Below are 27,239 nucleotides of genomic sequence, written 5' to 3'. Positions count from 1 at the left end.
AGCAAACATTTTTAATAGACATCGTTACTTCAGCAGAAATGGCCACTGTTAACAAATTTACTGATATGTTTCTCTTATGTAGATGAAATAAAGTCATAGATGCATGAGTCTGAGAACTGCCCAGTCTACACAGTGAGTTCCAGGCCAGATAGAGCTACATAGTAAGACCCTGTATCAATAACAAAAAAAGAAACAGAAGAGCTAGACCTAGGTTTGATCCCTAGGATCCACACAGTGCCTAACAACCGTCTGTAACTCCACTCCCAGGGAATTCGATCTTTTCTGGCTTCTAAAGACACTCCATTCACAGACATATTAGCAAAAGACATATTAGCATATGCACAAAAATTAATTAATCTTTTAAATTACAGATGATATTGGCAGATTGCTTTCTCCCTTTGCCTCACACCTTGAACATTTCCCCACATCTTACAATTGTCCCTACACACCTTACTGAACAGCTGTATAGTATTCTGCATCTGGATGGCATAGGTCACTCTTCCCATAGGGTAGATGGGTGCTTTCCAGCTCCTGTGTGTATATAATGCTGAGATGATCTTTTCTGTCCACCCACTTTCTCTCACTCCTTCTTAAGCACCTTTAAATTCAAGTTGTGTTCTATATTTTATGCTTTTGTCTAGAACCCTGACTTGGCAAAAGCATCTTCTAGGGGAGTTTCTAGAATATGCACACAGCCCTTTGCAGAGTGAGCACCAGAATCTCCAATGGGGTGGGGTGAGGGTGGAGTTAGGATATGTATTTGGACGACTCTAACTTTAACCACAGTAGCTAGTACCAAGGCATACAACTGCCCCTTCTCCTGCTTTGACTATAGAGATGCACTCTCTTGATGGAAGAGGTCTGTAGTAAGAACAGCCTTCAGACCCTGATTACTGCAGGGAATCTTCTAGCTTCTCAAAAGAAGCTCCTTCCACTCTCTTGATCTCAAGCCACACCCACAGGCTTCCTATACTGTTATTAACCTAGTATTACTTGGATTCAATTGACTGTTTCTTGAATCAATTTATTTTAAGAATAAAAATGTATCCCATTGTGGTAATTTAAGAGACATCCTCTTGTGGACAGAGAGAAAAAGTTGAAGAGTTAATGCCAGGAAAACCAAGTGGGATAGTGTTGCTTCCTTATCCCAGACACAGGCCTTTGTTAACGAGGAGCTGAGCAAGCGTCACTGAGGTATTAAATATCTACCAGCCCCAATATCAGGCTCTGTCCTCAACTATATCACAAAGAATGAAGAGGAACCGAAACCAATTTTATCACCATGTGATTCAATGACATTTAATACCATGCTTAGGCACCACACACATCCATTTGGTACCAGTCCCTGGTGAAAAACACTCATGGACCTGACCTTCTCCATTTACATGGGAGTAAAAGAGCCCTAGAGGTTAAGGGATAAGACTTTGCTGTACCTAGGCCTACCAGTAAAGCTAAGCCAAAAATGCACGCCTCCTGCACTCCTATCTCATTTGATAGCTTGTGAATTTATTTTTCAATGTTGGGCAGTGACCTGTGCAAGGAGAGAAATAGAAGGGCTTTTTTTTTTTTTTTTTGGGATATTTGTTTATGTGCTCTCCAAGTGGGCAAATCTGTGGGTCATTTTCATGATTTCTAATTGTTGTGGGAGAGCCACTGTGGGGAGGGGGGTGCCATCACTGGGCAGCTGGGCCTGGTTGTATTAAAAACGTAGCTTCATGTAAACTTGAGAAGCAAGCCAATAAACAGCCTTCCCCAGTGGTCTCTGCTTTAAGCTCCTGCCTTGAATGCCTGCCTTGACTTTTAGACAATGACTGACTAAGGACAAGCCAAGTGACTGCTTTCCTCCTCAACTTGCTATTGGCCATGGTGTTTGTCACAGAAACAGAAAGCAAGTGAGGGCAGAAAGGGACAATTTTAAGTGTTGATTAGGCTGCAGGTATAACTCAGTGGGAGAACACTTGCTTGGCCTACATAAAGCTCCAAGTTTGATCTCTAGCACTTCCAGAAAAGAAAATCACACCATTTGCTAGTTAGGCTCTCCTTAGAACCAGCATAGCCACATTAATCACTTCATGGTTAGCAACTAGCTGATATTTATTGGGTACTGCTTGCATACTTGGCACTGTGCTGAACACCTTTAGCAGACACTGACTCACTTAGTCCTCACATGAGTTCTATAAAGGATCATTACCATCTGCGGTACGCAGAACTGAGAACCAAGATTGGCACTGAGGTTAAGCGGGTTTTTTTTTCCAGATCACACAGGTAAAAAGGCTTGAGGCCTCGATATCAATCCAGACAGCTGGCTACAAGCTAAAAACCGATCAAACTTTATAAGACATATTTAATCAGCGTTGAAAAGAAAAGTTTGTTGAGGTTTTGTTTTATTTTTATTTTGCTTAAATTATATTCTTACAAAGGTGGGGCAACATTAAAAACCCTATCAGCTCAGGTAATATTTTATCCATGTATCAGTACGATGGGTGTGACATGTTCCCCAAATACCACTATGTGTTGGAATCACCTAGATGGCTTGTTAGGGCAGAAACTGGGAAGACCAGCCCCTGGTTCTCACTCAGCAGGTCTAGGGTGGGGCCTGAGGACTAGCATTTCCAGGCAAGTGCCCAGGTAAGACAGCTGCTTGGCTTGAGACCACATGTTAAGAAACACAAGGTTATGGACACAAGTGCTGTATTAGGAGAGGGACTCCATCACATTCTTGTTTGGTCAGTTGATTTTTGTGGCTTTTGTGTGACTTTCAGCCAGTCACAGAGTCTGATCTCACTTTTAAAGGAGAAAACTGCTAACAGCTAAAGTCAGGTGAAGATTACACTGTATGAGGCTATGTATATAGCCTGTCAATTACCTACTGCATTCAAAACATAGCATCTAATAATACCGAGTAGTGATCCACAGAGGCGATATGTGCTCTTTGCCACTGACTGTCTCATTGGAAAGGAGTGCTTTGGCCCTTTTGGAATAGTGGCATTTCAGTCTATATAATATTGCTATCTTCTCCCTCCCTCCCTCCTTCCCACCTCTCTCAGAAAGGTATCACACGCTCTTCTCAATCTTGGAAGACCTAGGACTTCTGATCTTCCTGTCTCTACCTCCAAGTCTTGGGCTTTCAGGCATGTGCCAACATGCCCATCTGAAGAAATGTGAACTTGGGGCTCTGTGCACATTAAGCAGGCAGTTACACCCCCAGCCCATGTCTACTTGTTCTATGCAAAAAGATATGAGAAGACAGTGGCTGGTAAAAAGAAAATGCAGAGTGTTAAGAGGCCCATTGGAGCAAAGGCCAGTGGGTTAGAAAGGGCTGCATTTCCCAGTGCTCAGCATTGCTGTGGGGCCATTGCCTACTGGGAAAGGACTTACAGGCAAAACAGAGGTGCTTGATGGAATCTGATTTGTTTGAAGCTCACTACAGAACAATCATAAAATAACAGTGCAATTGCATGGGCTTTTAAAAGTACTTTGTTGTTGAATGGAATAAATGGGAAGTATTAAGCAACCCCTTTGGTTTTTCTTTGCCTAATTTGCAAAATATTTTCTATGGGGAATTGTGTGTGTGTGTGTGTGTGTGTGTGTGTGTGTGTGTGTGTGTTTGTGCACGCGTGCACACAGGCACACATTCACATGTGACTCACAAGTGTGTATGTGGTGATGTTATTTTTTGTTTTAAACAAGCTACAGCGATAAATCTTTTGTGAGGCTCTCTTCCTGAAAAAGCAGAATATAGAAAAAGGCTGGAACTTAGTATTAAGAATAAATGCAGATGTAGTAGCCCCATCTGGGCACATTATTGAGTTCTCTAAGAATGTTTAGAAGATTTAAAGGAGGACTCAGGTGTGACTGGGTGAGGGTTAAATCATCAAGTGAGAAATGCATTTCCTTATTCTTTTTTCTCTTCTTTCTTTTCCTTCATTCCTTTCTTTCTTTCTTTCCTTCTTTTTTCCTTTCTTTCTATCTTTTTACTTTTTTTTGAGACAGGGTTTCCCTGTGAGGCCTTGACAATCCTGGAACTTGTTCTGTAGACCAGGCTGGCCTTGAACTCATAGGGATCTGAGATCCACCAACCTTTACCTCCTAAGTGCTGGGAATAAAGGTATGGGCTACCACTGCCTGGTCCCGGAGATAAACCAGGACTGACAGATGTGCGTCTAAGGCTTAGGAGTGGTCAGATTTGAAGAGGAGTCTGCCTTCTCTGAGCCTCCTTGAATAGGTAGCAATAGGCTAACATGCATAGTGGGCATGACGGTTTCTGCTACATGGCACTCAGTTAATAAGAGCAAGTTCCTTCCATTCTCAATTTCTTTCTCTTGCCTCCCTTTAAGCCCTTAAATGTCCATACCTAGTAGGAGAGGCTGACTGCCTCTGTGCTAAGAGGTCACATGGTCTAAGGAGTCTTTGATTGTCTGCATACCCACTGCCTCCGCTGGGCTCCCAATGGAGTCCAAAGCCTGAGGTGGTGCTAATGCTGTAACACCCCAACAGCTGGCTGAAGGTCACGGCAGCACCCCACTGCGTTGAATGGTTCCACTCCCGCTTACTTTAATGATAATTAATGTACAACCCAGGTACTTCTGAGTAGGTATAGCTACTGGCCTGTTTTACACTTGAGATTCTCCAGAGCATAAACTGCGCTTTGGCTCCTTGGCACCTCCTGGCTCTGCCTCCTGTTTCCCCTCTCTTCTGGCCTGGCATTGGTCCATTCACTTTGGATCTCCCACAGCATCCCTTCTCTCTCCCAGGTTTCCCTTTCACCAAAGGGTGGGGGGGAAGAGCACTGGCAAGTTGCACTTTGCTTACCCAGCTCACTTGCAGGTAGTCTTAGAGCTCGGGGAAGATTTGCTCCGCAGAAGGAATGCTGTGCTAAGTTAGTTCTCAACTCTGGAAGGCTGCACTGCTCATGGCCCTGTTTCAGCTCTGTTAACGTGTAAAGACAAGCCCTGGGCAGCAGTTCAAACCACCAAACAACACTGTTAAACACCACCAAATGCTCCCTGTCAAGAGAGAAGTCCGCAACGGTAGGAGCTGATAGCTCAGTTCCGATTTTGCGGAAGAGTCCAGCAGACCCTGACGTGACTCAGCCGCCACACTGCAGAGCCCCCACTAGCTCAGCCTTCCTGTTGGGCTGAGACCCTCAGGGGTCATGTCATGAAAAAGAAAGGTAGCTTTGGGCATCCTCCAAAACCAAGAGAAAGGACAGAGCCTTCTCAGTTCTTTCAGTACCTTGGCAGCTCAATTGAGTCCCAGAACATTCTAAGGACTGTCAGGGGAAAGGTTAACCCACAGGGTGAGAAACTGCAGCCCTAAGAATGACAAAGATGTCTGCCTCCCTCAGAGCACCTAAGGGACAGGCCTTCTATTGTCTGTGAATCCAGGACAGCCTTAGCAATGCTCCCAGGAAGAGGCTCTGAGGCCATTATCAGTGATTTCCCTGATTCAGCCAACATGAGATGTCTGGCAGTGGACTTAAGCCAAACTACCTGATTCATTCATCCCATATGACTTTGGACAAGTCACTTCGGTTTCTTCAAATGTAAGGGTAAGTAAGGAAAGGAGACCTTCTCCACTTGGCTTACAAGAAAGTAAAGTGCATTATTTACAAAGGGATTTAAAAAGCAGGAATCCATGATAAACATCAGGAAGTATTTTCTAAGTAAATAACTGCACTTTCCAGCAGCTTCCTAGGGTTAACCTCTTAGAAAACCCTGCCTCTCTTCTCTTAGAGTATTCTGCCTGATCACAGAGCTGAGAACTCTAGATCACTGAAGCATGTCCCAAGAGCATCTTCACTGCATTGTGATTGCCACTGCATCCCCACTGAGGCTGCAATAGCCAACACAGGGTCCATCAGGGAAGGAAGAAGCAGAGGGGATACAACACATAACGAAGGCCAGGACAGAGAGCAACAGGCACCAAGTATTGCTTACCGAGCATCATAGTGATTTGTAACTACCAGGGGCTGTGTAATCAGATGATGAGGGGAAAGTTTTTAAATCTCTATCTGAAGGGCAAGTCCCTTCTCAAAGAGCTACTACGAAAAACATGGAAAGAGCGAAAAAGAGGTCAAAGTGAAAACACACGGCTTGAGCGCTTTGGAACCCAAAGGTCCTAGCTCTGCTTTCATTGCATGTAGGGGCCTCACACCTCCTAGCAATGTCTCCTATTGCCAAGATAACCCCAAGCTCACACTCCAGGCTGTTCCCAACTCCTCTAGAAGCTCTCATTCTTTTTAGAAACTAGCCACGGACTCCAGGTCTCCGGTTTGTAGCCCCTGGGAATCCTCACCCTTTCAGTCAAAAATCTAGATAGTTCTGCCTCTGCCTGCTTTGTGAGCCTCTCTGTCTTGGCACAGGGACTGCGGTCCCTTCTGTTGATTGGTATGTTCACGTCAGAAGGAAGGCTCACATGTTCCCGTGAGACCTTGCTGGCCAGCCCCTAGCAGCTGTCTCAGCTGGAGAGGGCCGGCTCACTCCAATTTGGAGATGATTTTAGCTCGTGAAAACTGCTTATTAGGAATGTTGGTTCAACATACCAACCAAATGTAATGCATAAATCATGTTTGGATACTAGTTTAGGGAGGGGAAAAGAGAAGCCACAAAGACATATTTGGACAATCAGGGCAATGCGATGGGAACGCGAAATCAGATGGTTATTTATGATGTTACTAATTTTTTGTTTAGTTTTTGTTTTGAGGTGTAACAGCCACATTGTGAGGATGTAAAACAAAATAAAAAACAATCTTGGCCTTCTGTTTGCATAAAGAGACCGATGTCCGCAGAATGGAGAGAATACTTATATTCACATGTTACACATGCACACAGATAAAGCATACACGGAAGATATTTTAAGAAAAGGAAAGATTAATTCCTTGTGGCTCTGCACAGAGTTTATTTGTGCATGCCTTATATGGAGAACTGAACTGTAAGACATATTTATCCCCACCTCTTCTTATACATGCATGCATGCAAGCACACATACACACATGAACTTGCAGGTAAGAAAACATACATGTGTTAGTTTAAAAGCACCAGAAGGCACTTTTTTCAATCTGAAAGCCCTAAGAAAAAAATTCAGAAGAGCTGTTATAGAAAAATGGCAGGCTGGGCCAGGCTCTGTGCCAGAGGACTTGGGTTAAAACGTGTGTGTGTGTGTGTGTGTGTGTGTGTGTGTGTGTGTGTGTGTGTGTGTGTTTGACCTGCATGTGTGTATGTATACCATGTTCGTGTCTTATACCAGAGAAGGCCAGAAGAAGGCACACGATTCCCTGGAAAAGGAGTTGTAAAGGTTATGAGCCGTGGTATAAGCCCCAGAACTGAACCCATGTCCTCTGCAAGAGCAGCAAGTGCTCTTAACTGCCACTGAACCTCATCACTCTAGCCTTGGTGTGGATGTTTTCCAGAGGCCATGTGTCACTTCCTTCAGTATCATCAGAAAATATAAGTGTCTTGACTATAAGTTCCACAAAGTTGATACAAGCACCAAGAGAAAGAAAGGCTGTCAAGGTATGTCACATTCTCTATCACTACTGAGATTACAGTGTGCATGGATGCTGGATGGTACACGCTTTTAATCCTAGCACTTGGGAGGCAGAGGTAGACAGATTTCTATAAATACAAAGCAAGCCTGGGTCTACATAGTAAGTTTCAGGCCAGGCACAGCTACATAGTGTGAGACAGTGTCTTAACAAAGCAGAGCAAAACAAAATGAACAACACCCCATTTAAAAAAAAGCAATAAAAACAAGCCTGAAAACTAACACTCAAATGTAGTGGCTTGGGTGAGTCCCTTTTCTCTGACTAAAGGTCCCCGTGGTGTCCATCTTCTGAAACTGGACTCCAAGAATGAGTCATTTGGAGCTACCGGCTGCTAGACACAGAACTCTGGCCTCTACCTGTGTGGCCAGGGCAATAAGATTGCGTGCTTTCAGTCATTTTATGGAAGAATTTGTAATAGCAGAGGGCCTAAAAAGAGACATAGAACCCAGCCACACAACTAGGCCTGGGTCATGGATAGGAAATGCCACACTTGTGGCTGGAAGTCTCCTGAGTGCTTTGTGACAGGAGCAGAGAACCTCATTCATCTAGAAATTGTGAACCCATTTAGCCAAGGCCTCATCTGACCTTGCCTCTTTCCAATTTGTGAGGAACAGCCTGGCTTATGGGGCAGGGCTGCATATATAGATAGGGGCAAGAACTTGCTTCACTTGGGACTCCATTGCTTTATAACCTGGATAAGGCACCTTGTTTCCTCAGAAATTTTCATCTTCATAAAATTATGATGTTGTCTGGGTATGCTTATAATCATATCACTAGGGAAGATGAGGCAGGAAGATGAGGAGTTCTAGGCTAGCCTGGGCTACATAACAAGACTCTCCTAAAACAAGTTAAAAGTAAAAGAAGATAGGTTAGATTAAGGCTGTTCCAGTCCTGACCAGTTCTAAGATTATATGATTAGTCTCTTCCTTGGAGAAGCCCTCCTAATCGGAAGAATGATATTTATTGACTAGAACGGGCATCTGTGACGGTCAAGCAAACTTAACCATGCAAAGAGAACAAACAGGCTTAGCACTTTGGACATTCTCATGACTGTGCCGCATGGAAGAACATTCGCTGCAGTTTCCAGGCTGGATGATTCATAGGGAAGTCATCTGTTGGCAGGTAATTAGTCATCTACAGACCTTAATAGAAACCAATAAACAATACTGGTATTATAGACAGCCATTGGGGTGGGGAGCATTCAATACATGTTGAGGTCTATAAATCGAAGGTCATGGCCTTTGGGATGTCTTGGACTCATCATCCCTGTTTTATATAGAAAGACTACAACTCAGAGAGCTTAAAAACCATGACCAGGGTGCCAGCGAGCAGTCAATCATTGCAGTGGGATCTGTGCTGGTCTGTCATCTTGAAAATAAACTTCAGTTTGAGTACATTATTTGTCCTTCATCTTCAGCCTCAGCTTTTGAAAAACAGCACGAAGCTGTCTTTGACAACAAACCACTCTACATCTAAATTGTATAGCTTGAGTCTCAATATAGATGCATCACTGTGAGATATAGAATCCAAGAGAGGACACACACATTGCTGCTTTCTGGTTCTCTGCCCTCTTTGTAATCCCCCCTTTGCTCTCCTCAACTACTGACCTGCTCTCTACAGGGATAAAATTACTCTGCATAAGCAGAGTTCTGAACAAATGAACTACATAGTTCATTTTGTCTGCATTTCTACTCATTGTAATTGTTTTGAGACTAATTCGTTCTATTGGGATTATAAGGACTTCATTCACCTTTGATTACTGATACACTGGTTGATAGCCATTTCTGCTGTGGGATTCATTCTTACCTGGAACAAGAAAAGCCACTCTAAACATCCTTGTGGGGGTCTTTGTGTCAAGATACTTTCATTTTCAGATAAGCACTTAGGAGTGAAAGGTCTTGTCATAAAGTAGGTATAGCTTCCCTTTGTTTTGAGATAGATTTTTACTAGAGCCCAAGTAGATCTAGAACTGACTATGCAGCCCAGGCTAGACTTGAGCGCATGGTAATCTGCCTGTCTCAGCCTTCCAACTCTTGAGATTACAGGCATGCACCCTAAGCCTGGCTTATGTTTCTATCTCTAAGAGACCGTCTAACTATTCTCAAACAGAAGCACTCTCAGTTTGACATTCAGGCTCTCCCACATCCTCGCCAATACTTGGTATAATAAGCCTTTTCAATTTCAGACACTCAAAAGAGCTCAAAGAGGCATCTCATTGTGTCATTAATTTTCATTTCTCTAATGATTAATGACGAGTATCCCTTTGATTACCTATTTAAAATGACAATAACAACAGCAACAAAACAACAAAACTACAGCTCAGTCAACAAAGTGTTTACCATACAAGCATGAGGGCCCAAGTTCAGACCCCCAGCATCCATTTAAAAAGCCAGATATGGAGGCACGCATCTAATCTCAGCCCTGAGGGGTAAAGACAAGAGGATTTTTGAAGCTTATCTGCCAGCCAGTCTTCTCAATTAGTGGGTCCCAAGTTTAGAGAGAAATTCTATCTCAAAAGAATAAAGTAGAAAGAGAGGTTTAAGAAGACACCAGCATCAACTTTTGGCCTTTGCATACACATATGAACAGGTATATACCACCATGACATACTCACAATAGCTAACTACTTAGCTATGATATCATTATGTGTTCAAAATAACATTGTTAGTCATCATTTAATAAAGTCTTACAGAACTTTGTAATGACTACAATGGTAAAAATTTTAGATGCGTCATGTCACCTGCCCCTCACAACATTCTAAGCAGATGGGATTAAGATCCAGGTTTAGAGATGTGAAAAAGAGACTCAGGGAGGCCAGAGGCTCCTTGGTCTCCTCTTCAGGCTCTGTTCCCAGCCATCCAGCCTGAGCTGACCTCGGCCATGGCTCTTCTGCAGAGTTGCATCTTGCAGCTCGGTGCAGTGAGAGCACAGGTTTCCAACCAGACAATGCAGATGGACACTGCAGATAAATGTAGCATCGACCCTTTCTCGCCGCTCACCCAGTCATTCCCTGTTTGCTAGGAACACAGGGCAGGTTAGCGAAGATACACTGTGGCTAAGGTCTTGATCAATACATCAATACTGGATAACATTAAAGGCAGAGCAGATATCTGGAAAGCAGTTAAGTAAGAGCCTCAAATCTAAGGACTGGCACAAGACATCAATGTTCAGCACATCTGTGCAATGCTAAAGAAATCACTCAAAAGAACTCTATTTTTTTTTCTCTTTGAAGGCAGGTGTCTCAAGCATTTGATTCTTACATAAACACTAGAAACACATTTAGGGTTTTCTTAGCCCAGAGACTAAGATCAAGCATCTAGTGCAAGACTGCATAACTAGTGGGAAACCTTTGCAGCTTTGAGCCTGCCCATTAACTTCTCTAAGGTTAGTTTCTTCTCTGAGTTGCAGGAGATTCCCTCTTCTCCCTCCTCAAGGCAAAATGTGTTTTTTTTTAACTTAAAGCCTTGCAGGGGTGGGCTGGAGAGATGGCTCACTGGTTAAGAGCACTGGCTGCTTCTCTAGAGGACCCGGCATCCAGATGACAGCTTATAGCTGTCTGTAACTCCTGTTCCAGAGAATCTGACCCCCTCACATAGACATATGCATATTCAAGTCACCAATGTACTTAAAATAAAAATAAATAAAATATAATAAAGGTTTGCAAAAAACTGCAACCATGAGAGAGAGAACGAACAAGGAGGCTATACTCAATTGATGAGCTGCATCCAAATTTCAACATTGCATTTTTGACTCTAACCCCCTGGCTTTGAACTGTGGGGTTCATGTTCCATGTCAACAGTGTTATATTATTCTGAAAAAAGGATGATCGCATGCCCCCTGTGATTTTGAGTGAGGCTATTGACATTTTTTTCTAATGAGATTTTTGACGTCATCTATTCAAGATTTACCTTGTCCAAATACTATGTTCCTGGACAGCTACATGGTTCCCACATCAGGACAAAGTCCAAGTCCCCTAATGGTCTTCCCCTGTCATAGGACCCTCTTATCCTCCCCCATTTCGCTTGCTCCACAAGCTTCCCTGAAGCCTCTATAAGTTCTGCCTTTTTGCCTTGGGAGTCCTCTCATATACCCTCACTTGAGAATACTCTCAACCATCAAGGCTCTTCAGAGTCATCTCTCTTCTTTGAAGTCTTCCCTGGTGGCCTCAAGGCAGATCAGGTCACCCTTAAACTACTGCATGCTCACTCCCAGGTGAGCTCTTTCTCACCATGTACCTCAAATGGTGTATGAATGAGCAAAGGGCTTGTGTGTTTCCCTCTACTGGAGTAGGACCACTCAACAGAATGAAAATTTAAATACAATAAACAAGCAGTCAGGGCAACACTGAGAAACTCTGTCTTAAAAAAAAAACTGGAAACCGATTAAAACCCTGTAGTCTTAGCCTGTGATAGGCAGAGACAAGGGATCTCCAGGTGGAGACATGGGAGTTCCCAGAGCAAGCTGGATAGCTGAAGGTGTCTAACTTAGATATTATGGGGATGTCTCTGAACTGAGGCCAGAGCTCACCAATTTGGCTAGTCCAGTCATCTAGCTTACTCTGGGGACTCCCCTGTCTCCACTTTGGGATCCCTTGTTTCTGCCTACCACAGGCTAGGACTGCACGTGAGACACTACATCCATCCAGAATTTATGTAAGTGCTGGGGATCCAAATTCTAGTCTTCACGCTTGTAGAACAGGAGCTTTGCACACTGAGCCGTATTCCCACCGTCTCTCCTTTCCCATGAGATCATTGCTGTGCCTTTAGGCAGAGGTAGCTGCCATGTGTCTCTAGGAACACTTACAGCTTCTGCAGCTTCTCCCTCACGTGGTTGTCTTCTAACAAGCTACAGCCTTCTCAGGGACAGGTGTTGTATCTTCCCCTGACTCTGTCTTCCACTGTCCCTGGAAAATCAGATGTTCTCCACAAATACTACTTGAAAGGCTGACTGAGTAAGTGAATGACTGAACCACTAAATATCCAAAGATGTCTTCAACCTTGTGTTTAGCCATAGCTGCATCCCCTGGATTAGTAGACAGCCTCCCTCCAGTTCCCCCATGCAGGAAGCAACTTCGGTGGATTGTTTATGATCTGGGTCTCAGTCCAGAAATGTTTGAAGCATAGGATGGAATGAAGCCCATCAGTACAGCAGCTGAGAGATATCCCTGCCTTCAGTACAACCCCACAAATAAAGTTGTCAAATAGATGTAAACACACATGCACACGCACACGCACATGCACATGTGCACGCACACATGGCTTTTCAAAACTACATAGGAAAGAATTCAAAACATCTCCTGCGCTCCATGGCAATATGGAATTGAAAAGAAAGGTCCTCCCTCTGCACTCTGTCAGCGGCCTTTGTCTGCTCTGTATGACTTACCTCAAGCCTTACCAACCACCTGAGCAGCTGAGAAGAGGAAGCCAAGGCTCACACCCACAGGTAGAAGTTCTGCTCCTCCTCCTCCTCCTGTTCACATGGGTGCCCACAGCAACTCTGGCAGCAGGATGATGTTCTCAATCCTAGCTCTATCCTAGCTCTCTAGGAGACAACTGGGACAACCCATTGCTCTTCCCTCTATGTCAGGGACAGGTATTGAATACCAGGAGAAAATTAGATCAGCAATCGACAAACTTGCATTCCAAATCTGATACTGTTAACATCATCCTGGGAGTGAGTTAAAGTCCTATCATGGGGACAGTTACTAGCCTTGGTCATGTTGCTTGAAATTGCCCAGCCTCTCTGAACCAGTCTCTTGGGTTGGCTGTCAGGAGGCAAACAGGTTAAGGCTGGCCATACAGTCAGAGTTTAGATGTTAGAGACCAATGTTCTATCTAAGTCTTGACCTCATGTTCCCTGAAGTCTTGCTTGATGGTTTAGAACACTTGATTTCTCTGGACCACAGTGTCCCCAGGAATGTGGATAAGACAATCGTCCCTTAGTTCCTTCTAGATCCAAGATAGAGTGTTTGAGGGTGAGACTTTCAGTACAGCACTTGTACTTGTGTATGTGTGCCTAAGAGAAGGAGGGAGGGAGGGAGGAGAGGTGGATAAAGGGAGAGATTTTAAAGTTTCCTTAATAGAATAGAATTTCAGTATTTTTATTCTAATTCACTATGTTCTCTTTGTTTCATATGTATGCCTTCTAGCTCCTTCACTTGCACAAATCCTTCCAGAAACCTAGTAAAACTCTTCTCCCTCCTGATAACATTAAAAATTTTTTAAGCCTTTATTCTTTATATTTGTTTATTTCTTTGATGTTTCCTATAAGATAAGTTGGGGACGGGCAGAACAAAACCAGATTCTGTTTATCTGAACAGCTAAGATGTCAGAAAGGGAGGTAGGCTTGTGGCCTCCCAAGCGGGGCAGTCAGCATGGGATTCTGCAGGACATCTAAAGTTCTCAGTGTGAGCACATCACTAAGAAAGGAACAGCTGCTCTAGCCCCGTGCATTCAAGAACGCACAGGGCTCATTGTGAAACTGTTCTCGGAGGCACCCTACTCTCTCGGAGATATGCTGCAAGTCTTTAAGAATAGGTTTTCCCCCTCTGAACTCGGACTTGAACACAGGCCCTCACACATACAAGGCAAGCACTCTGTCACTGAGATACGGCCCCATCCAGCTGGGGAATCCCTACAGGTTCTTCATCGCCTTGGCAAATGCACTTGAGCATAGGAAACTCTCCACTGTAGACACATGTCTAGGCAGCCTCCTTTGGTATTTTCCAAACATATTTAGGCACAGCTTGCCAAAGGTTATTTTCCCCCATGAAGGAGAATTCCTCCTTTCCACATACCACATAGGCATGTACAACATGGGAAAGCATGCTTTACAGTAAATCCCTGGAGACAAGATGGGGTTGTGGGGCAAGGCAGTGCATGTGCTCCAGTTAGATAATCCCAGGCTCAATGATAATTCCACCAGCAATGTCCTTAGAAATGCCACTTCACCTGCGAGAGAAGACCCAGAAGATTTCCGCAGTATTGCTTGTGCCACATGAGATGAACTGTGACACACACACACACACCAAGGCATCTGCCACAAGGGATTTGCTCTGAAAATATGACTCTCCCTCCTCTGCAGAATCATAAGCAGAGATGTTTGAAAACACACGGGTCAGTTTCTTTTTTTCTTGCACAACTTAAAACCAAATCATTCATGTAAGAAGCCATCTTGATAGGAAAGAAGTCACTCCATCAGTCTGCACGTTTTCATAAGTAAAGTCGTCTGGGGGAGGGCACAGCTGTCTTACTATGCATGCATATGTGTGTGCCTGTGTATGTGCCTGTGTGTTTGCGAGAGAGAGAGAGAGAGAGAGAGAGAGAGAGAGAGAGAGAGAGAGAGAGAGAGGGAGAGGGGTGGGAGGGAGAACCAAGTATTTCATATAGCTATCTAAAATTTAATAACATGGAATCTGCCTGTGTCAAATATTACTTTATTTAACAGAATGTGATATCGCTTGATAGAGTCATAAAGTGCAGCCCTATCAAAATACAGCTGTTATTAACATTACCAACAGCTATTTTATCCTGGAGAATGTTATTGAAACCATAATGATGGACACTTTTGAAGTAAGTTGTCCCTAGCTAATTTCCAGGGGCCCCTCTCCCCCCCAGAGACTTCATATCACAATTCTAGCTGAGGTTTCACACACGGTAGAATGAGGACTTTAACATGCTTTAAATAGAGTCATCTCTGGGTCACTGATAATTAAATAGGAGCTGGAGAAATAGAATAAGAAAAATGTCTAATCTCTGGCTCTGAAATAAAGAAATAGATAACATTGGGGGCTCAGCAGTGAGACCGTCCCAGTCTGCAGCAGGGTTCTTTTCAGCCCAGATGTCTATTTCAAATGGCCGCTAAAAGTCTATGATGAACTTTAATTATAAGAAGCAGCAGATAAGAGTCCAGCTCCTTGCTTCTCGTTGTTAAGGGTGGTTTGAAGCTGCCAATCAGCCACCCTCTTCAAAGAGGCCCAAGGTGCAGAGGCTGGGCAGTGAGGGAGGGGCTCTACCAGCTCTGCCCACGCCCACAGAGCTGACGGCCTCAAGTTAAAATGCCCTAGAGAACAGTAGAAATGCACCAAGCCAGCCTCCCACAACAGCTACCAGCAATCTCCCGGGGACGACGATACACAGGAACCATGAGGCCCCTCCTCTTCCTCCGTGTCAGCTTTCCGAGGCTGTTCACCTTCTGTTCACCTCAACTCTGTTCACCTCAACTCTGTTCACCTTCACACTCTCAGGGGCTGTTCTGACATGGCACCCTGTAAGCCAACAGGTGATGTGAGCCTTCATGTACTTATGACGGCGTGAAGCAGGGCGTACAGGCTCTTCCAACAAAAACATCACGAACTCTGCGGCCAGAAACAGTCGTGACTCTGTACGACCTCAACCCCCACCCTTCTTACTGGACTCGCTCGTACAAGCTACACAACCTCTCTGGAAAGCTGAGACAAGGTAGTTGCCACCTCCCTTTAATAGGAGGTCACTGGTCCATAACAGTATACCCGATACTGTCTTTCTCCCAGTAAGAAAGCAGAGGCCCTGCAGTCAATGTTTGTCTGCTTCCTTGGTTTCCTATAAAACAACTCCCTCCGCCCTGGAAGAGAAATTCGCTGCAGAGGCCAGCTGAGAAAGAAAAATGTTAAATAATTCAGAAGCACTAACATCAAGTCTGATGTCGGTATAAAAATAGTTACAAAACACCATACTCTTCGTGGTTTTATTACAACAACCTCAGCTCCCTGGTAGAAACAGGAGGAGCGAGGGGCTGGACTGGGCTGAAGCTGGGCCTGGGGTGGGGGCTGGGGCTTGGGAGCTTCCTAGGCTTCATTTGACCTTTCTAATGACTAATTTTTGTGCAATAGCAGGGCAGGCATTTGCTTGTCACAGCTATATTTTAAAACTGCCTCCTGATAGGCTGGCTTATTTTTAAATCCAAAGTCTGCTCAGCTAGGCTGCTGGAAACACGGCAGAAGCTTTCTCTACATCTGGTCCTCTGGTATGTCCTCCAAAAATTCCAGTCCTAACCCCAAAATGCCAATTCAAAAGAGAAGACCAGGAAGGCTACTCTAAACGCAGTCCCTCAAGGAGTCTAAGGCCACCGATCTATGTCATTCAGAAGGATACGGCTGTCCCTCAAACCACAAGTTCTAGGAATGAAAAGTCAGTTCCAGCTATCTAGTTACTAAGTCCCCAGAACCCCACCAGGTCCTCTACCTACATCACCCACTGGGACCCTCCAACAACCCCCACAGCAGATGTAAGACTCCATGTGTCTATAGGTGGGGAAACTGAGGTTCTGGGAATGAAAGATTTCTCCCACAGAGTTCCATCTGACAGATTGACTCCGCGCTCACATTCCCTCCCGGGCCCTGTCCACGAGACCTGAGCGTATGGTTTGGAAGTCTGTCCATAAACTACCAGCCACCATCTTAGCTCCTGTCTGTCTCATCCAGACCCAACCTGAAAGCTTACTGGGGCATTTTCGCTTGCAGAGAGGTGGCACAGAAAGCAATTTCCAATTTCTACTTAACAAGATGGCGGAAGCAGCCACTATTCTGGGCCTGCATAGGTACACAGGGCAAGTGCAAGTACACGAGGAGCAGAAGGCCCTGGGGCCATTACATGGGAGACCAGAATCAAATGTTCCTCTTCTGGAAGGTACGAGGTGACTGGGCCTATTTCATAGGAAAGAAGAAAGGGTGGTGAACGAGTGAGAGAGAGAGAGAGAGAGAGAGAGAGAGAGAGAGAGAGAGAGAGAGAGAGCGCATAACCCTGAGCACAGCAGTTCACGTCTTTACGGAAAGCATGCTCTCATCTTTCCAGTCTGACCACAAGCACTTTTTCTTTTGGAAGCTTCCCCTGCCTCTGCCAGGCACCGTGGGAATGAGAGCTCTTTCTCAAGTGCATCTGCCCTGAGCCAGGCTCTGTGCTAGAAGCTCAACCGACATCCTCTCGTTTAGTCCTTAAGCTGGTCTTGTTACCACATAGTGAAGAGAAAAAAAAAATACCAAATCTCAAGAGTTCTGGGAACTGGCCAGAGCACAGTGGTCCTCAACCTGAGACAATCTTGTATTCTCCTCCTAGATGACATTTGACAATGCCGTGGGAAAATGCTGCTCGTCACAAGTGCTGGATAAGGCACCGGAATCTAGTGATCTGGAGATACCACGATTATCCTATGATGCATTAAGACAGATGAGTCCGACCAAGAATTACCCAGACAATGGTGCCGAAGTTAAGAAAACTTCAGGCAGAGATGGCTGAGCCAGCACTTAAACAGAGGTCAGCCTGACTCAAACTGGGGTGTTTTGAAATACTCCCTTGGAGCCTAAGAACCCCAAATTCTGAGCAGACACACCTGCTCCTCTCGGTCACGGCACAAGCGGTCCAAGTCTGAGCTCACTCAGCAAGCTCTTGTTGCCTAAGTAGTCAGACGGTGCCCAGTGCCCTGCTGAGGAACCCCACCAAAAGAAACCCATCCCTCTCTCTCCCTGGATCTTAGGAAGGACCACTGAGCATAATTAACCTTTGCAAGAAGTTTGTCTTTGGGAGTCTGGCCCTCCCTGCTCTCCTCTAGGGATGGGAAGCTTATTTCTGCCACAGCAGTCTAATCGTTACTGAACTGAAGGCAGTTCTCCATCCAGCCTTGGCATCTGAAGCTCCAGAGGAATGACTGAGGATGACCCCATGAGAAGTTAGCCTTAAAGTCTTGGCTATGAGCTGCTGAGATCTGGAGTAGTGGAAGTAGTGAAGTGAAAGCCAGGCAGGCCTGTACTCAAACGTGGCTCCGTTTGGCAGACATGGAGCACAGTAAGAACTGCCACACTGGGTGTACAGGGCTATGGCTCAGCACACAAAAGGCCTAACTATCTTCATTGGCAGAGTCTGCAGCAGAGGACCTGGCTTTCACTCTCTGCCTCTGATATGAACTTTGTGACACCTGCTGGAGTTACCATGGCAATGCTTTAAACTTGAAGAATGCCAAGAACGTTCTGAAAATTATAGGCAGGCCTGACTATGCACTTGTATATGCTCACATGTACACATACAGGCCTATCTTGACGCTATGGGGCTATCGTCCAAACTCAAATCCGTTATGAACTTTCCCATACACATTTCATCTCTCTCTCTCTCTCTCTCTCTCTCTCTCTCTCTCTCTCTCTCTCTGGAATGTTTAAAAAGAGTTTTAAAGGGGTCTTTCAAGAGCACCAGTTAATTTTGAAAATAAGTTCCCTGCCCCCTCCGTTTCCCATGAACTAAGTAGAAACCTCCACGGGGTGGGGGTTGGTGGGCATTTTGCTTTAGGGTCAGGTAGATTTATTTATGGACCCAGTTCTCTGGCTCTCTATGGGTCAGGATTTTGGGCAAGATGCCCAAAAGATCTCTGAACTACCTTTGGAAATAAGGAACAAGAAGACCTCACTGTGGGAGGCAGGTCTGCTGCTATAGACATTTCACTGTCCCTGCTGACCCTATAGGACCTTCTATTAAATTGATGGCCATTGAGGTGGCTCAGCAAGAAAAGGCACTGGCTGCTAAGTCTCATGACCTGAGTTTGATCACTGGACCTACGAGGTATATAGAAAGACCTGGTTCACAAAGACTGTCCTCCGACCTCAATCTGGAGGAACACACACACTTACCCACCCATATACATGCACACATAATAAATAAATGGAAATGCAATTTAAAAAGACCTCATTGGGTTTGTTGTGAGGATTAAACTAGATTAATCACTACCTCCATGGAGATTTAATAGCATCCACGAGAGAAGGAGCTGAACGGAATTAGGAACGGCCAGATCAGATACAAAAAACAATTGGCCAAATTGACCAACAACCCTTCAGCTTCCCTAACCATTGCCCCCACTTGAAATTAGTGAAAGTAAAATTTGCTTTCTACACAAGTCTTGAAGGATGCCGGCTTCTAGTTAGCACACTTCCCTTCACAGCAGCCTCCAATCAGAGAAGCCCGAAGCCTTCCCTGCTCTCACTGTGAGGCTGCCTACTCCCCTGCCTGCCTTTGAGGCCCTGACAAAGGCAAGTGATGGTGGCTGACTCCGCTGTTATAACAAACTCTGAATAAACAGTCCCTGCCTGTGCCTATTTGGGTAGTCTTTATTCATTTTCAGCCAATAAGTGTAAGAAATAAGTAAATTACATAGCATGCTTTGCCCTTGACCCACCCCCTTCTTTCACATAATTCTCAACATAGCAGCTAGGGTGATCATGTTAAGAATACTAGAGCATAACATTTAACACGGTGGAAAGAAGAAAACATATAGTAAAGGTTAGGGACTCGTGGAACAGTAGAGTAGGCATGGATGCAAGGTTCTTACTGCAACAGGATTGTCAGACTAAGGCTTGGCAAGATGATGATATTAGAACAGAGACCGGGAGGTGGGCAGTTACCCATGGGAATATAAAGGGGGAAGCAAGAATGGGCCGGATGTCCTACAAAGTAAGAAAGAGAGTGATCTGAACAGGAAATGGGTGGGGAAGCCTGGTGAGGGGGCTTTGTAAGTATACTGGTCATTGCCCTGATGCATGTAAGGTCTAAGCAGAGAGGGGATATATCTGAGTTACATTTTAATACAGGATCTAAATGTAGATATAATGATAGGATCAATCTAGCTACTATGATGACAAGAAACCTCAAGGGAACAAGGACAGACAAGGAACCCAAGGCAAGGAGAAGCCACTATCCAGATGAGAGAAGGTGAACATGGACCCAGAGGGCAGCAGTAAAGATAACGAAAGTTATCAGTTATCAGTTTCTGGGTCTCTCTTTAAGTTTAATCATCGTAAGATATCTCTATGGTTCTGCGTTCAGACATGGAGATAAATAAGGAAACAAACAAACAAATGAATGAATGAACGAGTAAGAACAACAAAAGCCAAGCTCTAAAGGCAACTCAGATGTTTGGGACCCATGAAGCATAGGATGTAGTTCCCATTGGCCAGGACAGGCCAAAGACTTCAAACAGAAAAAGATTTGATAAAAAGACACATTAAGTTCAAGATAGCCATAGGATTGTTCAAGAGAAACATCAAAGAGGTGATTAGACACTTGAAACTAGAGTTTGGGAGACTCTACAAGCAACTTCTCCATTTTGCATGCTCACACAGAAATTCAGGAACGAAAATGTGTCTGTATTCTGCTGGCCACCTTACCTAGCACTGCACGGTTTAAACACACATCCGGAAGTAGAGTGTAGTGACAGCCTGCTCTAAGATTTCCATAGATCCCCTGGTAACCATGACAAGTCTCTACAGCTCCCAGCCTAACACAGAGATGAGGAAAACACCTTCAATCAAACTCCTTTCAGTCTAGGGGAACCTTAGTTGACTTCTTGCTCCTGTGGTCCAATGAGCAGCATGTATTAAGTGCTCTGAAGTGCTACACCATCCTTGACCTAGAAATTTCAAGTAAAGAAAATGGGCAAAAGAAATAAAGAGGGAGCCCACAGCTACGTGAACCTCAGCATTATGTACAGTGGTGGAGAGCTGGAAACAACAGTAGGAAATTAGATAAATAATGGCGTACTCTTATGATGGAAAATTACAAATCTAAATGGCATGCTGGAAAGAAAAATGTCACAGCATGGAAAATTATCTTAACAATAAAGTCAGAAAATAATGTATGTAAGTTGCTTTATGTGACAGGTGAGAGCAGGAGTAGAGGAAGATTAGAATTACAGGAAAGAGGCCATAGAGATGGTCCACAGCCATCTCTAACTCCAGTTCCAAGGGATCTGAAGCCCTCATCTGACTCCCACACATGTGGTGTACATAGATACTTGCAAGCAAAACACTCAAGTATATAAAATAAAAATAAATAAATCTGAAAACATTATTTTCAAGGAGTTGTACATAAAAGCAATATCGAAGGAGACCAGACGTTGGAGAGAAGGGTGTTTGCATAGCTACAGGGTCGCATGTTGCTTTCAATTCCTTAGAGAGTAGCTTAGGCTTCCTTAATGTTCTGCTTGTTGCTATTATAAGAAAAAAACACATTGATAAAATATAATTTTTTAAACTTTAGTAGTGCAAAACATCAAACCCATGGTCTGACATACGCTATGTGAATGCATTATCACTCAACTCTATTTCCTGCCCCCAAACATGAAAAATATATATATAATCTTTAAAGTAACACCTTAATAATAAAATTGCTCCCTCCTCCACAATGTGTCACCAAGTTGAATACATTTAAGGATGTTAAGGGAGCCTGAAGAGCACAGTGCCCCAGCTGTTAAGTGCAGTTTGTCTCTGGCGAGGCAATGTTGGCCACTGTCTACTATGCTAACTGGCACGCCGCAGCTGTGACTACGGAGACCACAGTCATGCTGCTGTCCAGATGCATACCAATGATAGACTTCACATGCTCTCCGACAGGCCACCTCTGGTACTTACAAACTTGGGGAGATGAAGAAGAGAAAGGTCAAGGTTTGAGAGCCCTGCTCAGCAAGGAAGGGGATATCCATCACCAGTATTTGTGTCACTGACTCTCTGGTCAACGTTCCAATCCACTAAACAAGAATCTGTGCTTGTGTGTATGGAAAGGGACTGTGTGTGGTGTATGCTAGTGTGCACAGATGCATGAGGATGTGCATCTCTGCATATATATTTGGATGCCAGAGGTTGACTGACAGTGGAGGTCTTTATCTATCTCTTATTTCTGAGACAGTCTAGCATGGGACTTGAGGCTCACCATTTTGGTTAGCCTGGCTGGTCAGGGAGCTCCTGGGATCCTGCTAGCTCTGCGTCTCCCAGTTCTCGTGTTACAGGAGCAAGGCAACATGGCCAGCTTTCACGTGGGTGCTAGGGATCCACACTCTGGTTGTCCTGCTTGTGTGACATCTACTTTATGCACTGAGACATCTCTGCAACCCTGAGGACCTGTATTGTAACGAGTCATGAGCAAGTAAGAAATAACAATCGAGTACTTCTTGTTTGTTATTTTGTTTTGTCTGTTCCTTGGAACAGACCTTCCCATGTTGTCCAGGCTCACCTTAAGTGTGTGATCTTCCTGCCTCAGAATCTCAAGTTGCTGGAATTACAGAAAAGCACTATTGCAGCTGACATTAAAGGGCCTCTCTCTAGTACAACTCAGTTTCCCAGTTTGAGGTAGATTTTAGATGATCTCCAAGGAAAATGAATCCAAAGGAGTGAAGATTGTCTTCAGTTTTATCATTAGTAGTAACAGTATTAGCATTTGTTTGTATGTGTGCACATGACTGGGATAGGGACATATATGGCAGAGCACATGTGTGGAGGTCAGGGCACAACTTGTAGAAAGTGCTACTTCCTTCTATGCATATTCCAAAAATCATAATCAGCTTATCAGGCATTTGCCTCAAGCACTTTTATTGGGGCAAGTCATCTTGCCTGCCAAGGACTTCCGAACAAATTTTACTTGTCAACAAGAAAATCCCCAAACCCTTCAAACTTCAGAGCCATCAGACCCTTCCATGATGTCAAGTCTCCAGCACAACTTTGGAAGGTTACCTTTATGAGATGTGCAATTTGACATGCTGAAGGAGATGAGACGTCCTCTCTTCTACCTGGGGAATCCAGAAGAGGCCTTGCAAGTTTGAGGGAATTATTCAGGAATGGTTAATGGGCATAGCCCAGGAGAGAACAAAAAAAGAGCATCAGTAGCCCAAAGGCCTATCCTGACAGCTCCAGGCAAAGCAGGGCCTTTTCCACCATGCAGAATGCAGCTGTTTGGAGGGAACACGAACAGGAGGAGGGAGAAAGCTGATTCTCCCACTGAGATGCCCCAGTTTGCCGGAGGCAGGGCAGGGGGCGGAGCAAGAAGTCTTGATTACCATATTCTAGTCCCTTGAATTTAGTGAATTAGGTCACTCACCTCATACATAAAATATCCAAGATGGGATCCTTTCTGCTTCTTTGAAAGGGGGACGAAATGAACGTTTAATGAAGCTCTACTCTTGTGTGTCATTTCTCTGCCCTGGCTGCATAGCTTTGCTGCTCTCTCTCTCTCTCTCTCTCTCTCTCTCTCTCTCTCTCTCTCTCTCACACACACACACACACACACACACACACACACACACACACACACACACACACACACGGGAGGGTGGGGGAGAGAAAAGGAGGGAGGAGGGAGGAGGGGAGGGAGGGAGGGAGGGAGAGAGAGAGAGAGAGAGAGAGAGAGAGAGAGAGAGAGAGAGAGAGAGAGAGAGAGAGAACATTTATGGGGAAAGAGACTGGTCTGGTCTTTGGTAAGAACATTTCAGGTGAGTCTACTGCAGGGATAGGGTTTAGAAATTCCTGTTGAGACCCTATCATGATACTAGAAACTAAAGTTAGCCCAGAATAGGCTCTCAGAGAAGCAGAGAGAGAATCTTTATGATTTTGTGAATGTAAGGAGCAAAGCAACTGTTGATACTGAGCCAGGCTCACCTTACTCCAGAGATCCCTGGTTTCCCGAATCAACAGGAGCCATCATTACTCAAGGTCCTCCTGGAGCCAGAGCCAGGCTTGTGTAACCTTGCAACCAGCATCTTCAAACCCTCTCAAGTCTCAGAGCCTCCCGAGCCTGGCGTGTGCCCACCGTGCTCTGTCAGGCTTCAGAAGCAGGTCACAGGACCCAGAGCTGAGCAAATGGGGGAATAAAAATTAATCATGCCAAGGCCAAAAGCCACCACTGGCACAAAGGATGCTGACCAAAAGATACTACACAAGTACCACACGAACCCTTTGGAGACAGAGACTTGGAATTTTCACTTCATTACTGAAAAGAGGGTGGACGCAGATTTCTAAGGGCTGTGTTTGAATGCTACCAGGTGACAAGACAGAATTCACCCTTCACTGTGTTGGCAATTTCCCAGGCTTGCAAGACCCTCCAAGGCACTACACCAAGCCACAGCACAGGGAGAAACCATCATCAATGAAAGGAAAGACAACCCAGAACTTGGCTATACCTCAATAAACTCCTGTCCTTTCTTTTTTTGGTTTGGTTTGTTTGCTTACTGTGGTGCTGAGGATTGAACTCAGAGCCTTGCAAATCCATCCACTACAATACATCCCTTTTCAGGGTCTGGGAATTACCATGTTCACTCAGCAGTAACACGGACTCTTAAGCTTGTCATAAATGATCTTTCCCAATAACCATGCTAAGAACCCTGCCAACTGCTCAATGTTATTCCCATTTGATGAGCTGGGAAACTAAGGCGTGCGGACATTAAGTAGCTTGCCAAGGTCCCACAGACAGAGGGCACCGAAGCTAGGGATGGTAAGTGCCAAACTCAGCACTGCTTTCAGATGCCAGGGGAGAGAGCTTGTCCAAGGCTGCAGTAAGAGCACTGATCTACAGTCCTAGGACCTTCCTGGAAGGGGGCGCCACACCGAGCCTCACAGCCATTGTCACTTAGCAGCTAGAGACTACTTTTTAGTTAGGGGTCCCTGCAAACACTGCATTCCAGTTTTATTCCTTGAGAGGAACAGCAAGGGTGGAAACTGGCAAGAAGCTTACACAGCTTTTCAGTGCAATGCACTGTGGGGAAACTCAAACACAAAGGGCCAGGCGGAAGACAGCTTCCTTGTCTGCACCAGAGACAGATGGGGACCACAGTCAGCCACATCTGTACCAAGTTCAGCTCTGTCAGTCACAAGCCTGTCCAGTCAGGGTCACAGAACCACAAGGCATCTTCTACTTTTCTCTGGAGAGTAAGGATCCTACAAATCTCCAGGGATCATCATGTGTGTCTACATTCTGGACAGTGCACACATCAGGTCCTGATGCTGTCCTCTGCATCTCTACATACTTGGGCTAGATCTTTGCTAAGGTGAGCACTGGCTCCTCACTGCCGTGAGACATGAGGTTGGTTTACTGCACTTTCTATTAGTTATGACAACAGAGAGGCACAGGCTCGCCCAAGGTTTCCATGCCAGGGAGGTGGTGGCTCAGGAGCTGAACACCAGTTCTTTCTCTGAACACAGTCTACAAAGTTGGTATTCTTCTCAGTACCCCATCCTACTCATCCAAGTCACCATGGTCTTTCTCTTCCCCTTTATCTTCCTCTCCCTCCTTTCTTCTTTCTCTCCCTTTCTTTCTTTCTTTCTTCCTTTCTTTCTTTCTTTCTTTCTTTCTTTCTTTCTTTCTTTCTTTCTTCCTTCCTTCCTTTCTTTCTTTCTAGCTATCTTTCTTTTTTCTTTCTTTTTCTTTTCTTCCTCTCTCTCTCTCTCTCTCTCTCTCTCTCTCTCTCTCTCTCTCTCTCTCTCTCTCTGATCTGTAATCCTAGCATGTAGGAGGCTGAGGCAGGAAGGAAAGATTAATGCCAGCCTGAACTACAGAGTAAGTCCTAGGTCAGTCTAGGGATTCCAGCAGCCATGTACAAAGCTAGGTGTAGCATTTGTCTGCTCTCCCAGTGCTGGGGTGGTAGAAGCAGGAGGATCCCTGAAGCTATACAGCAACTCTGACTCAAAATAAATAAATAAAAATAAAGGAGAGAAAGAAAGGGCTGGAGAGTGGAAAAGGAAACAGAATAAAATTAAAAATCAATCTTTCATCTTTGTATAGTATTCCACTCTCTGGCTACAGGACACTGTCAGCCCATTCCTTACTTTTTCTCCAACTAATAAATACTATGGCAGTGAACATTTTTATTCTTAAAACTTCTCTGCCTGTCTCTGAATATTTTCTTTGGCTAGATTCCTAGAATTGGAATACTGGACTAAAGGGAGTAAGTGTTTCTAAGACTACCGACAGTTACTGCCAAATTGCTTTCCTAAAAGGGTATATTAATTTGCATTTCCACCAGCAGGGAAGGAGAGTACCTGTCTCCCATCATCCTCTCCAGGATCCAGCATTGTCTTAAAAATAATCTTGGCTAATAAGAAAAGTGATAAATGATAGCACGGGTCTTCAAAGAGGCACAGGATGCTAATCTTACAACGTATACGTGCCACAGCCAGGATCTGAATTGATCCTTTGGTGTCTTGAGTGGGCTCCCTAACTGATACCCCGAAGTTCTGGGCCACAGACTGGGCCACTCAGTGCTCCTAGTGTGACAGCCAGTTTGGAGAAGTTTTATATTTGAGTTCTATGATGGCAAAAACATTTGCGTCATTCTTTAATTATCCCCATCTTTTAACCCGGTGCTTCTGCCGAGTACTTCCCACAACGATGGAAGCATTCTATGACTGCAAATGTGTACTATGGAAGTCACTATCCACATGTGGCTTTTGAACTCTTGAAAACTGCCTTCAGTGACTGAGGAAATGAGGGTCTTAATTACACCGTGTTTCAGTGAAATTTAACTTCAGGTGTGACTAGTGGCTGCCGAGTTACAGAGTGTGGCTCTATGCTATCTCTTGTACTGCGGTATGTATCACTGAGGGAAGAATCCGGTCTCCCAACTCCACCTGCCACTGCCATATTTCCATCAGGGCAAGAGTTGGCCTTTTACCCCCTCAACTCTGTGTGTCCATTTATTCTCTCAAATGGAGGGCTAATGCTACTTATCAGTCATGTGGGGTGATGTAGGGATCAGCTAATTAATGTTTGCAAAGAGCTGCATTACTAACTGGTTCTCAGAATAATTGCACCTTAATAAAACGTTTAAACAACCAGTTCTCATCCAGAGGCCAACGAAGGGCTGGGTTTATTTAGTTAAATGCTGGTTTCCCTGACTCATCCTGAACTGGGTCCTTTCA

The sequence above is a fragment of the Rattus rattus genome, chromosome 2, assembly GCF_011064425.1.
Source record: "Rattus rattus isolate New Zealand chromosome 2, Rrattus_CSIRO_v1, whole genome shotgun sequence".
Lineage (NCBI taxonomy): Eukaryota > Metazoa > Chordata > Mammalia > Rodentia > Muridae > Rattus > Rattus rattus.
Note: the sequence above shows the minus strand (reverse complement) of the source record.